This window comes from Agelaius phoeniceus, chromosome 1 (assembly GCF_051311805.1).
Source record: "Agelaius phoeniceus isolate bAgePho1 chromosome 1, bAgePho1.hap1, whole genome shotgun sequence".
Taxonomy (NCBI): Eukaryota; Metazoa; Chordata; class Aves; order Passeriformes; family Icteridae; genus Agelaius; species Agelaius phoeniceus.
Window position 1 is genome coordinate 109,277,866 of NC_135265.1, and position 13,476 is coordinate 109,291,341.

At 37.7% G+C, this 13,476-nt stretch overlaps 1 long non-coding RNA gene across 1 annotated transcript in view; it reads right to left on the reverse strand.

Moving 5' to 3' along the window:
• The window catches only part of LOC143696010 (uncharacterized), a 50,919-nt gene that overhangs the window by 25,600 nt on the left and 11,843 nt on the right, over positions 1 to 13,476 (reverse strand). The window contains exon 2 of the long non-coding RNA XR_013185483.1: positions 9,672 to 9,820. This is a non-coding gene — a long non-coding RNA (uncharacterized LOC143696010). The remainder of the gene's footprint in view (positions 1 to 9,671; positions 9,821 to 13,476) is intronic.

Sequence of the window (13,476 nt, forward strand, 5' to 3'; positions counted from 1 at the left end):
ATCCAAACATAACAATAGTAATGATAGCATACAAGCAGATAAGGCTGTCAATTTAGTACAATTAACTATCCACTCTGCAATACTTTCATTTGGTGATCTATTTTTACAAGGCAATCCAAAGGGAAAAGGAACATATTTATAATAAAACAAGGGGATCAGAAAGGAACAAAAATTATGGGGAAGAAATAAAGCAATGGTGGACTTAAGGGGATAAAATTGAATAAATCATGCAGAGGGACAGTCCACACTGATGTCATATGTCAGATCAAACTAACCACAGGCATACCTGCATGATGCTGTCTGACTACTGGTTGAAGTCAGAACAAATGAGACAGTGATAAGCTCTTTTGGAAAAATATCTAAGGGTCTCAGAAAAATATTTGTAGTGAGGAGCTCAGAGAAAATTTCTCTTTCTGCAAGTACTTGTGTCTACATTACTTAGAGCCATTTGAAGTACTAACCCTAAATAGGCCTCAAAGTAGAGGTGTTTCAAAGGACTTTGAGCAAAACCAAGTGCTTGGTGCCACAAAAGTTAGATTTGTCATGGTGAGTTTGCCCAGGGGTGCCTGTTAAAACCTGGACTTTAACAATTAGAAGGTGCAGCAAGAAGTCAAGGAATAATCCCAAGATGCTCAGAAAGATCACAAGAAACTTTTTCAGAGCTTCTGTGGCCACAGGCCAAAACACAGAATGAGACTGGTTCTTGCTCATTGGTGACTGACAGAACTGATTCAGATTTTGACCACATCAAATAGGAGTAATGAAATGTATTGCTAGTGCTTCCAGGCTCAGGGCACTTCACTTCCTCATCCTCTGAATATGACCTTATGGAAAAGGTGAATGTGCAGGGTAGGGGAGGACACAAAACTCCCATATAAGCTATTTGTCTATCCCAGCTTTCTGGATGACTCTAATGAAGATTGTTCTAACACTCCAGGGGAAAGAGCAAGTGGATGAAGCCACACTTATCCAGCAAAATAGGAACAGAGACATTAATCTGTTTTTTTGTGTGGTGATCACAAATGACAGATCTGACCTTTCATGAACTGCAGTTATGGGCAGGTCTGCAGAGCCTAAAATTGCATTGGACAGCATGTCTGCTAGAGCTAGTAATGCTGCTGGTACTTGTCAGTGGCCATGTCACTCCTGCTCTTGTAAACTGTGAGCATAAACTTTGGTCTGGGGAAACTTAGTGACCCTCGGAGAGACAAATTCATGAATCCTTACCAATATAAGACATCCAGTGGTGAATTTTGATCTGTTGAGATCTTTTGAGGCAATCCTGTCTGGATTAGAATGCTGTGATGTGAAGTCTTTGAAAGAGTAAGGTAGCTGAGGAGTAACTTTATTCAAGAGGGACCTGAGTCTCTGTAGAAAGATCAGTACCTGGAAGAAGTGCTTAGAACAGAGGGCTATTTCTATATATGACAATTCGAGTTTTACCTGTTACAGGAGGAAGTGGGAACTGATGCAATATCAAAAGGTTGAAGTATAGACATCCCATACTGTACATTAAATGAAAGTTATTTCTACCAAAAAGGAAAAAAACAAAACAAACCAGCAAATCTTCAAGGAAAGATGTTGGGGGGAGAAAGAAAAACAAGGAAGTTATTTTGAGAAAATACCTGGAGGGAAATATGGAACTTTGAAATTATTTTCTGGTCAGCAGTAGGTTTCCACTTTTCAATTAGTCCCACTTTTCATTATGAGGCAGTACCTTTCCCTACAATGCTCCAATACACAGTCCAAAATATATATCTCAATGTAGGGTCTTTTCCCATTGTTGCAGTCTTTGAAATTGCCTTCAGCTGCCTGTGGGTTATAATGGTCGGTTCCAAACTGCCAGACTGGATTTGAAAAAGCTCTTAGAAATTCAGTAACTCGCAGCTAAAATGGTAGAGGACTTTGCAGCGGAGCTTGTATACATTCATCTACTGACAGAACAGTGTCAGGAGTCAGCCACTGCTTCTAAGAAACTTGTTCAGTCATTAGAGAAAACAATGAAGGGCAAGTTGTTCAGGGGCTAGATTCCTATACATACTTTTAAGAACTATGTAGAACAATAAACCTAATGGTTGATCCCTACTTAAGATGTGTTTTTGCAGCTGTCTCCAATTATTCTATGACAGATGCGACTGTCATAAGAATTTTGCCTATTTATGGATTAAGTCTTTCATCCATCAGCAGGATAACTCTCTTCACATAGTACCTCTTCATGTAAAAAAAAAAATTAAAAATTGCATATCAGACCTGGAACATAGCAGGTGTAGTTGCCTCCACTGCCAAGTCTGCTTTATAAAATAGAATCACAGAATCATTTAGGTTGGAAAATACCTGCAAGACAGTTGAGTCCAACCTTAACCCAGCACTGCCAAGTCCAGCGCTAAACCATGTTACTAAGTGACACATCTACGTCTCATAAATCCCTCCAGGGATGGTGACTCAAGTTCCTGGGCAGCCTGTTCCAGTCCTTGAAAACACTTCCTCTGAAGATTTAATCTAAACCTCTCATGGCCATTACCTCTTGTCCTATCATTTGCTTCTAGTGAAGAGTAGGCTCATCTGATTGATGAGCTGTTTCTCTAGGAGGATGCTGCAGGAAATTATGTCAGATTTTTTTACTGAAGTCTAGATAGGCAATATCCACAGCCTTTCCCTCATCCACTGAGTGGGTCATACTGTCATACAAGGAGGTTTGTCAAGCAGGACCTGCCTTCCATGAGGCCATTTTGTCAGGGCCTGACCCCCTTGTTGTCCTATACATGCCAGGCAAGATGATCTGCTCCATGACCTCCACTGGCACTGAGGTCAGGCTCCCCAGATCCTCTTTCCAGTCCTTCTTGTAGTTATCACAATGGTTAGCCTCAAGATAGCTTGGACCTCTCTGGTTATCTAGGACTGCTTCAAATGATGGAAAGTGGCTTGGTGAGCACTTCTGTCAGCTGTCTGATTCAACAATCCAAGACCACCCCACTGCTCTTCTTCTTTGCCTCTCCCTTCCCTGGTGTCTTTAGCCATCCACTGCAGCACTCAGTTGTGCAAGTTATCCCACATTTCTGTGAAGGCAAGTGTGTCACAGTTCAATTGCTGCACAGTGACTTCTAGCTCCTCTTGTTTGTTGCTGCATGCGTTGGTGTAGATTACATGATGATTTATACTTTTTGTTACCATGAGAAAAGAAATAAAAAAACCCAAAAGGTATTTATATACCCTGGTTAGAAATGTTGCTTGGCTTAACTTTCTCAACACTGCTGCTAGTATTGTGAATATCTCTTCCCCAGGCTGGCATCATTACAGCAGCAAAACCATTACAAGATGCAGTTTTGCCAATGTAAATTTGTTTTTTGCTGGCTTTGCTTATCATGTTTGAAAGCCATATTTTTTGAAAAAACAAACAAGCGAAAACTAGCTATTGGCGGATGCCATATTTTTTTGCTAGAGCTAGAAGAATGTAGATGAACTTTTGAAAGAAATCTTGCAAAAAAGCATATGAATGTGTTTTCACTCTGCAACAGAAAGCAATACTCCCATCCATTCTAATCCTGCAAAAGTATAATGCTTCAGGAGAAGAGGTTCAATAAAATTCTTTTCCTTATGTGACTGAGAAAATTTAGGCCTAAACAAGTTTCCAATAATAAAGTATTTTGAATTTATGTGGGATTTTTATGCTACATAATTTAAAATATCTGTTTTCATTAAGCAGTCAGTCCTACTAAATGCTCCCCTGAAAGATAGGTATCTTCATTTTTCTGCTCCTTCCTCACTCCTGCTTCTGTGTTGATTCATCTACACCATGCTCATTTTTCCTGCATCTATACATTTATCTGGAAAGATTCTCATTTTTTATCCTTACTGTCCCACCCAAAAGTAAATTTGTATCATTTACAAAGAGACCTACATGCCATACAGCTCAAAACAAACATGGCAAGGAGTTGATCTGCTTGCAACAGGTAAAAATGTCCTAATTTTTCTGGCTGTCCTCTGCTTCTCCATTAAATGATTAAAGACTGTATTTTAGTCCTAAATTTCTAAAATAATATCTTATTTATGTTTTCCCATTAGAGATTAAAGTTCCACCTATTTGTCATTAGAAGTTTGTCAGCCAGCCAATTTGTGATGGCTGTAGAGAGCTGAGATCAGCAAAATTAAACCCCTTTTATTTGTGTGTTTTTAATGCATTTCTACAGGAAGAGAAGTAGCATGTTGCATTAAGTAGGAGTTTTATCTTCGCAACATTTTTTTTCCTCATTATCAATTTAGTGGTTAATTTTCTGAATTTAAACTAATTTTCCTTGAGTTTATCTGCCACAAGCAAAATAAATGCCCCAGGTATTGTTGCCTTTTTTTTTTAGCAGTATTAGTGTATGCTTTATGGACTGATGTGCTAATTTTCATTGGTTCATATGAAAGAAGACAGTTTGTCATGTGCCCTCTCTAGTTCAAAGCCAATTTACTTTAAGAGAAGACAAAAATTTTGCTTCATTTTTATATAAGTCCAGTAATTTAGTAGCATTATCACTCTAAATGGGGTGAATGCAGAATATATACCCCTGGGATATTTGGGAAAGAAAGTCTGCATTTTGGATAATTGGTCTACCACTACTAAAACACATATTTGAATCAGCACTGGGTAAGAAATACTGTATTTTCTCATGATTGTTTTCAAGATGGGGGGAAACTGAGGACAACAAATTATGACGAAAACTAATTTTAAAAGAATTGTCTACAAAACAAAAATTCTGACTTGTGAAGTAATGTGTGATATCTTGAGTCAATGATATAATTTAGTTTTGACAATTTCAACCTGTTTCAATTTGATTCCCCAGAAATATTTTGCTGTTTCTACCATAAATTATATTTTGAACTGAAAAATATTTTGACCTGAAATGGAAAAAGTTTATGAAGAGGAAAACAACATGTCATATTTTAATATATATTTTGCATTAGAAATGTTGCTTGACTGGAATGAGTAGTATTCTGTAGCTTTTCAGATAAAAAAAAAAACCCAGGAAAAAACAACAATTCCCGATTGCTTGTATTATCCTCTATTCCTTATACTATGAGGGAGGCAAAGGCAGTCACTAGGAAAAAGAGTCTGCCTGCCTAATTTTTTAATGTTGCAACAGATAATTTTACATTAAGTTCAGCTATGGAGAAATCTTTCCTTCTGAGATGATTCTTGCTGTGCCAACTGTAACTGAAGTTAAAAAAATGCAGCAAGTGGAGATAGAGTTCCTTCACTTCTTGGGCACATTACCCTTTCTGTATCATCTAAACGTTGTCATTCTGTGCTGTCTGACAGCACCATCTGGTTCAGAATGAAATATCTCAGACCTGGCCATTTCTAGAGCTAGATGTGCTGCCACCATATAGAATGTGAGTTACTTTTGCCTTTGTACTACATCTTCTGAAATGATAATGCTGAGGCAGCATCTTCAGATGATCCAAAACCCCAGACTGTTTAAACAGAAGCAATGAATAATTCACATCAGAAACAGAGAAAAGCAAACAAACAAAAGTCAATGGGCCTCTCCTGGTTAGCTGGGAAAAAAGGGGATACACAGTATTCTCTGCTGTCATTGTCAGAGAGTACAGAATAACCTTTGCCTTGTGAGGAGAACTTTCTGGAGCTCTGCTAGCAGTGGCAGATCATTTTGAGGATCAATGGTTCCATATCACCTTTCCCTAATATGTCACCCAGGAATGAGCTATAGCACACAAAGCTCTCTCCCTACAGGTACAGCCTTCTGGGAATCATAACCACTAGATATAAAGACAGTAGTTTTGTGTAGAATTGCACAGTGTGTTTTGGACTGGGGCAATCTTATCTGGCTTCTTAATTAGGAAAAAAATATACTCATAATAGTGGTTCTTCCATTAACAGGCAGGAAAAGTTTACTCTGGAAGATGAATGGAGAAATTCAGTGGAACACTCAAAACTGCTTTGCCCCACTTTCTGACAAAAAGCATCAATAAATCTGATTTTATGTGGCGGTAGCAATAAGCTCCTGACTGCTTTGTCTCATTAGAGTTGTGGGAAGAAATTGGAATATGTCTCTAGCCTGGCAAACTAGGCCCTCTACCTGTAAATTATTAAACCTTATGTGTGTCAGGTGTGCTTAGAAGGGAATGAGCTGGGGAACAGAGAGAAATAGAGGTTGCATTGTTAGGTGCAGAAGCCAGAAAAGAGATCAGAGGAAGACAGTAATTTTTTGTTTTGCTTTAGCTTTATCTGCTTATTAGGAAGCATGGAATAACAAAACTACCTTTTAGAGGTCATGGTAACACAGGGAAAAAAAGCATTGAGTGCACAGGCAGCTGAGTAAAACGTAAAATGTGTGCTGACTAATATGGGCATTGGTTTTTGAGAAATACTCATACATAGGGAGTCATGCTCAGTCCTAAGATATTATTTTTTCATTGTACTGGAAACAGCAAATACAGGGATTTGGATCAAATGATCTGGATTTTTGTGCATAAATATTGGTTCTGCTGGATGCACAGCATCAATAAGATTTTCCACAGTATTGCTGAATCCTAATGGCTCCACCTACAACAAATCTCTTCTCAAGTATCAGGCACTACCATGAGTTCCAGGATCTCTAATCCACACCTGATTTTTTGGAGGTGCCTAACTGATCCTGGCACCTCCATGCATCATGGAACACTGTGGACAACTCTACGATGAGTTTTATTTGAAATTATTTTTAGCAACCAAAATCTGACTCCAGGTTGCACCTTTCATTGCATTTTTTTCAGGTTGACTGAGCACATGCTTTAGGTCACAGTAAGTGAGGAGAAAAATAATAATCAAGCAGTTAGGCAAAAATATAAGCAGTTAAATGTTAAAGGTCTGAATAACTGCAGTGTCTGAGAAAAAGGAAACAAATTTAGCCATCTGATATAAAATTGAATTGCAAGCACTGGACAGTGAAGGGCCTGGATTGTGACTGTCTCATATTAGAAGTCTGAAAAAGTATGTGCCCTTACATTGTTATCTTAAAAGTACTCCAGAACAAGGGCAGTCATCTACGAAGATATTAGTCTCTATAGCATAATATCAGAGATTTAGCCATTAAGTGCCATTGGAAGCAGTACTGTTACTCCCAGGAAAGGTGTCATTACTGCCCATAGATAAAAGAGTAAAAATCTCAATTTATCTTCTTCATGGTGCTATTCAGCAATCAGTTTCTTTTCTACTTCAAAATCTGGATTAAATGAGGCACAGCTGGAGGACAGAATGAAGGGACTGGCTGCTCTGAAGCTTTTGGGAAGAAGGATGGAATAGGTAGCTTGGGACTCACACTGCTCCAGAGGACACAGTTAGATGGCCTAGTTTCTGGCAGAGAATGGAAAGTATCTGTATTACATATACATCACCACAATGGGTCAGCTCAAGTTTGAAGCTCTATGGTCTGACCAAGAATTTGTTTGCTACAGTTTCATATCCTTGTTGTTCACTGAAGCAATAAAAAAATAACAAACTTCTGCCATTATAAAATTTTCATTGATTCAACAAATACAGAAATATTCCTTTAATGTACCAGCATGCAATGATTTACAATGATATGTGAGCACAGAAAGGATGACTGACCAGTGGCAGAGTGAACTCTAGCAGAGGGATTAATTCCAGACATTAAATCCTTGTAGCTCTCCTGTATCCTCAAATCAAACTCCCATGTTTTCCACATTGCTCACTAGACACAGAGAATAACATGATCATTTTGGAAGTTCAGTCTCGCCTCCAGGCAAGAACTTGTCCCGTCAGAGCAGAAACAAAAGCAGCACAGCAGGACCTTCACTATCAGGAACAGCAACAGGAATTGTCCTCGTGGAACAACAGCTCATTATGTGTGAGCTTAAATGTGGATATTTCATTTCCATGGATGCCATTCTCAACTGTGTGTATACCAACCTAGATATATAATGAGCATAATCATTCCTTGCAAATAATGAGACATACAGTTCCGGAGAAAATATTTCCAATTTGGAAATGTTTTACATAGTCACTATGAATAATGGGGAACAAAAAGAGGAAACTGCACTGATTTTTCCCAAATCAACTTTTTGATTACTTAACTGACACTTCTAAGATGTATAACATGTAAAGGAGTTTCTTGTGTGATAGCAGACACTGCTGCTTAGGCAAGGATCTGGGCCTCTTCATCTGTACTACCCTTCCCTATGCTCCCCACCCCAGCTATTAATTACAAAGAGAAATACTCCAGTCCAGAAAAAAAATACTAAAATTGGCCAGAATGTGAAAGAACGTAAAATCCTATAAAATATATAAAACCAGTGATTACATGTCTTAAAACACTTATTTCCTTAATGACAGAAGTGTATCTGTCAGCAACAACCTCCCGCCCCGCTCCCCCCCATTTGTCAATAAACTACATCTACAGTGGTGGCATCTGGCTACCAGTGACTGGATGCTTTATAAATATAGAGATAGATAAATTAACTAGATTAAATAGATAGATGTAGGATGTTTGGGCTGAAGAGTCATGAACCCTTACTTAAGGGATTTGTCCTATAAATTCGTCTGAACCAGATTACTTTGTAATGCTGGTTTATAGCTATCCAGGCTCTAAATCAAAGAACTATTGGCTTGCACAAAGGATGAGGCATGAATCATATTGTGTTATAAAGAAACACATAATACCCAGTTGTTCATTTTTTAATTTGCTACATGAGGAAAAAACCTTCGCTCTTTGACTTCAACTCTGCAATGAATTGCAAAATGGCAGAAAGAAATATAAAAATCTTTAGTCTTTGGCATTAAATAGGCTTCAAGGTCTTCTTGATGAACCATTAGTACCCGCAGGCTACATGCTGCCTCAGTGGGATTCTGGTGCACTCATTTGCTGTATTACACTCAAGTGCAGTAACCCTTACGTAGCTAAAATGCAGCAGCCACACAGGAGGCAGGGGCATGAGCTGATCTGAGCCCAGTTATATAGGAAAAAGATAATATCAAAGGAGTCAGCTCAGAAATCACATTATTATGTATAGCAAAAGCCCATATGCCTCTTGAAGCAACTACCTTCATGAATTTAAAACTGATGGCATTCTAAACATGAAGAGTATGGAAAAAACCCGGTTGTGAAGTAGTAACAACAAAGCCCAGACATGAGATCTTTGCATGGAATGCTATGAACTTGTGGCACTTAAGGACATTGTTTAGAGGTAGACTTGACACGGCTGAGTTAATGCTTGGACCCAATGGTCTTAGAGGTCCTTTCTAACCTGAATGGTGCTGTGATTCTCTGGTTCTCTAAATATTTGTTTAACATTATGGAATATTTAGTGTTCATTCCTCCTTCATTCTTCTTCTGAAAAGGATAGATTTTGCAGGTTTTGAGCTTCTGCATTCTATATTTAGGGGTAGGTTGTTGTGAATCTTTGGTGATTCACAGTCTGCTGCTGTACACTTGTGTGAGGGTGAGGACAGGCTTGCCTGTGAGGACAGGGGTGGCTCATGTCACCATCATGTCATGTCACCAGCATTGTGCTGCTATGCTCAGTCTCTAGACCTCATCCAATTGCCAGAGTGTCCTCTTTTGTACCCATGCCTCTTTTTGCTGTCGTGTCTGCAAGTTTTGCCCTCAACTTGTGCTCATAACCTAACTGACTCAGATATTTTGATATTAATTGTATTTTGTACTTACCCAGACAGAAACAATGCTTAAGGAAGTGTCTCATTTGTGGAACCCAAAGTCTCCCTTGATCCAGTGCTTTTGCAGACCTCCGGTAAGGATTTCCCTTAAATGATTCTCTGTAATACAGGCATAACTAGCTGGAACTGTTAGGACATAATCTGTGAATAAAGCACATTTTAGTTTATTATATAGGGTCTACAAGGTTTGCCCCATAAAATTACTATATTTTTAAATTAATATTTTCAATGAATCAGATCTCTCCTTGAAGTAGACTTTATTATTTTTTTTCCTCTATTATCCCAGATTAAAAGAATGCTATTTCATAAATGATTAATTGCTTGCATCAAATTATTAAGTATTTTTGCTTCTCTCCTTATCATATAGCCAACCTTCATATATGGGGTCATAATTTTTAGAATAAGCTTTTAATTTGTGAATTTGTGTTATTTGCATTGGTATATTTTGGTCATGCAATCCTTTATTCAATAAAGCCTCTTAAAGAACATTGCAAACAGTTGCTAATTAAGCACCATAATAGACTTAAGCCCCAAAATTAGCAATGTGTAATTAATAGGATGAGCTGTCACTCATTATTGAAAGCTTAATATGTAGTAAAGCAGCCAAATAAAAGGATACGATGGTGTTAAATTGTTGACAGTATGGTGGTAACCTAGGTGATCGAGTTAGGCACAAAACCTGCACTTGACAAGGATGCTGGGGATGACTTCACCATTTGCTGTGTAGACCCACAGGTTGTCCAAAAGACAGGAAACTGGCTCCCATTCTCTTTTACTCACATGCCAGCTTGGAGTGACATTATGTGAATGTTGTAATGGTGCTGATAAACGTAGTTTCCACATGCTTCAAGAACACCCACTAACTCTTTCACTTAAGACCTTATCCAGCCATGATAAATGGACTGGGAGTATTCTTCAAAAATCAGTGAGATAAAATAATCTAACTGAAAAATACTGCTAAAATTTGAGATGGCTGACGTAGTTGCCATATTTTCAGCAGTATAAATTTCACCCAATTCACTTAGACTAGTGGGATTTATTGTGCTTTTATTCCTCACCTTGCTTGCCTTTTAATATATGCATAATCAGTCTGGATGATCAAAACACTGTTGCTCTGGAAGATTAGTCAAAGCATACGGTAGAGTAATGTATTAGATATACATAGGTTAGAAATGTGTTCCTCCTTGAGGAAAACATTTTCATCAGTTCTTTTGCATTTCTCTTCTATTTCTCATTGACTTTAAAAGCTTGAAGAATGTGTCGCATAATACATTATATATTTTCGCTGTTCAGTTATCAAGATCTTGATATGTTACTTACTGCTATTTTTTAAAATTTTATTTTAAATATGGCATTAAAATTCACAAATTATATTTCAAAAGGAACATAAATTCCACAGCAAGGACAGATTTACAGAATTTTAAAGCAAATTTCAAAAGCTCAGCTGTCATCATACCATCCGTTGCAATGAGTATAAATAACTTCCTTTTAATATATGAAGCATTGGGAGGAGAAAAGAAAAAGATATATGCATAGCAGGAAAACTCCAGGTGCTCCTAGAGTTATTTGGGACATTTTCCAGTTGAAAATATGGAAATACTGTCACTCAGGCCAGAAAGCTTGTTGCTATGGGGACACAATAACAGAATCATTTGACAACTTGGCAGTTGTTAGAGTTGGCAGAGAGAACGCTGGGAGAGGGGCTGTTGGATGATTTCAGGTGGGTGTGCACTGGGGATGGATGGGTGGCTAGGAGGAAAAATGACTGAGAAATTCTTTCAATCCTTCAATCTCTCCTTTATGTTGGAGTGGGGTTTTTTTGTCTGTTTTCCTTATTATTTTGAATTCTTTTGTTTGTTTGTTTTTGGTTTTGCTTTTTACAGTGTTCCTACTTAGAAGCTTAAAATCTTTGAAAAAGGAACAAGAGAAGACCCATATTCAGACATCATCTAGCTATGCATTCACCCTAGTATGAATATATATTGAAGTGCAAAAAAATTATGCAAGAGCTGGCAAAGAGATAAGGCTGCATAAAAAGCCAATATGATTTTGGCTGTTCCCTCTGAGGAGTCATATCATAAACCAAGAAGATTATAGTTCCTCTGTAGTTCAGATGTGATGGTAGTTAGAATATTATAGTAGCTGCAGTACATAGAGACTCAGAGATTAACTAGGAAGAATTTAAAACCAGGTAGCAGTAATTATCGAAAACTGGAGGCTGGTTTATAAAGATGAAAGAACTAACACTGTTTAAGTTGGCTGAATGTCAGATAAGATGCATGTCACTAGTTCGCTAATATTTCAAGAGTCTGAAGATCAAAGCAGTCAAGGAAATATTTAGTTGAATAATAGTATTCTTGGAAGAAATTGGGGTGGAACTGAGGAAAATAAAAAACCACACTAGATACAAGGAAAGGAATTCTACTGCTGAGTCTATTACATTAAAGAGTGATCACAGTTTCTGAGAAATAATATTATACACTTGGAAAGTCCCAAATGACATTGGGCAATGCATGGAAAAACGTACATTAGGCAGAGGTTTTTGTATTGTATTGCAGCTTAAAAAATATATAAATCCTTCTATTTCTTTTACTGGGAGGAAGTGAGAAAAATCTGGTAACTTCTTTGGGGTGATTTTCTAGATGAAATTAAAGACAACAAGGATTGAAAAGTCATTCTGTGGCAGAGCATGAGGAATTGGTAATGTGTCATATTTGAGTGATGCACTTACATCCAAAAATCCTCAGGGTTCCAATGCTGCAAGAGAATCTAGGGAGAGAAACAGTGTCCTAATTCAGTCAGAGATAAGGAACAGTGAAGTTTACTAAAAATGCATTGTGGTCTAAATATATTGAAGATCGTGTAATTATATCATTTAGGGTATTTGGGAACATTTTTTGTTCTGTAACAGTTTTTCAGGGGAATACTGTCTCCACTCTCTCCACTAGACGAAAGAAAGTGATGAATGTTTTCTGTTTTATGGCACAATATAAATATCAGATGTATTCATAGATTTTAATCCCTTCCTACAGGCACACTGCCTCTGTTTCTCTTCTGTTCTCTTATGATCACGCCACCCAGACTGTTCCCTTTCCCTGTGCAAATCAAAATCAATTAAAAATATCCCCACAGGACTCAATTTTCAGAGAACCTACATATCCACACCTCTAATGGAAGTCAATGATAGCTGCAGGCATGTGGCATCTCTGAAACTCAGGCTCTATAGAGCTAAGTAAAGAAAAACATATGGATTTTTTAGGTAATATACCATGGGAGAAATCTCTAAATAGGCCCTGAAATAATGAAGCTACATGTTTTATACTATAGTCCAACTCACAATCACTAGGCCATCTCACCACAGGGGAAAAAGAGGATATTGAGAGTTATTGAACATTGCCAATTTTTGCTGTGGATCAGCTTGAAGTTATTTAGCACAGATGTTCCTGTAATTGTGACACACTGGGAAAATCCACATGCTCAATAGCCCTCAAACTTGCACTTCCATCTGTGCAGTATGATGGTCTACAGTTACTGCACACAGCTGCAATATAAAGCACACAGAGTTCTGTCTGGCTTAAGATCTGCTGAAAGATTTTTCTTAGCACCATCTGCACTTTTTATCTACTTGTCTCCCTATGGTTCTGTGTTTAGATGCAGTACAGTTATAAGACAGTAAAATATAAGTCTAGTGAAAATAATAATGTGTAAAGAACTGTATAAAATTTAACAGTGTGGTTAGAAACCTCTCATGATGTGAAAGTATGATAGGAATTTAACAGTAAACTGTGAAATCCATC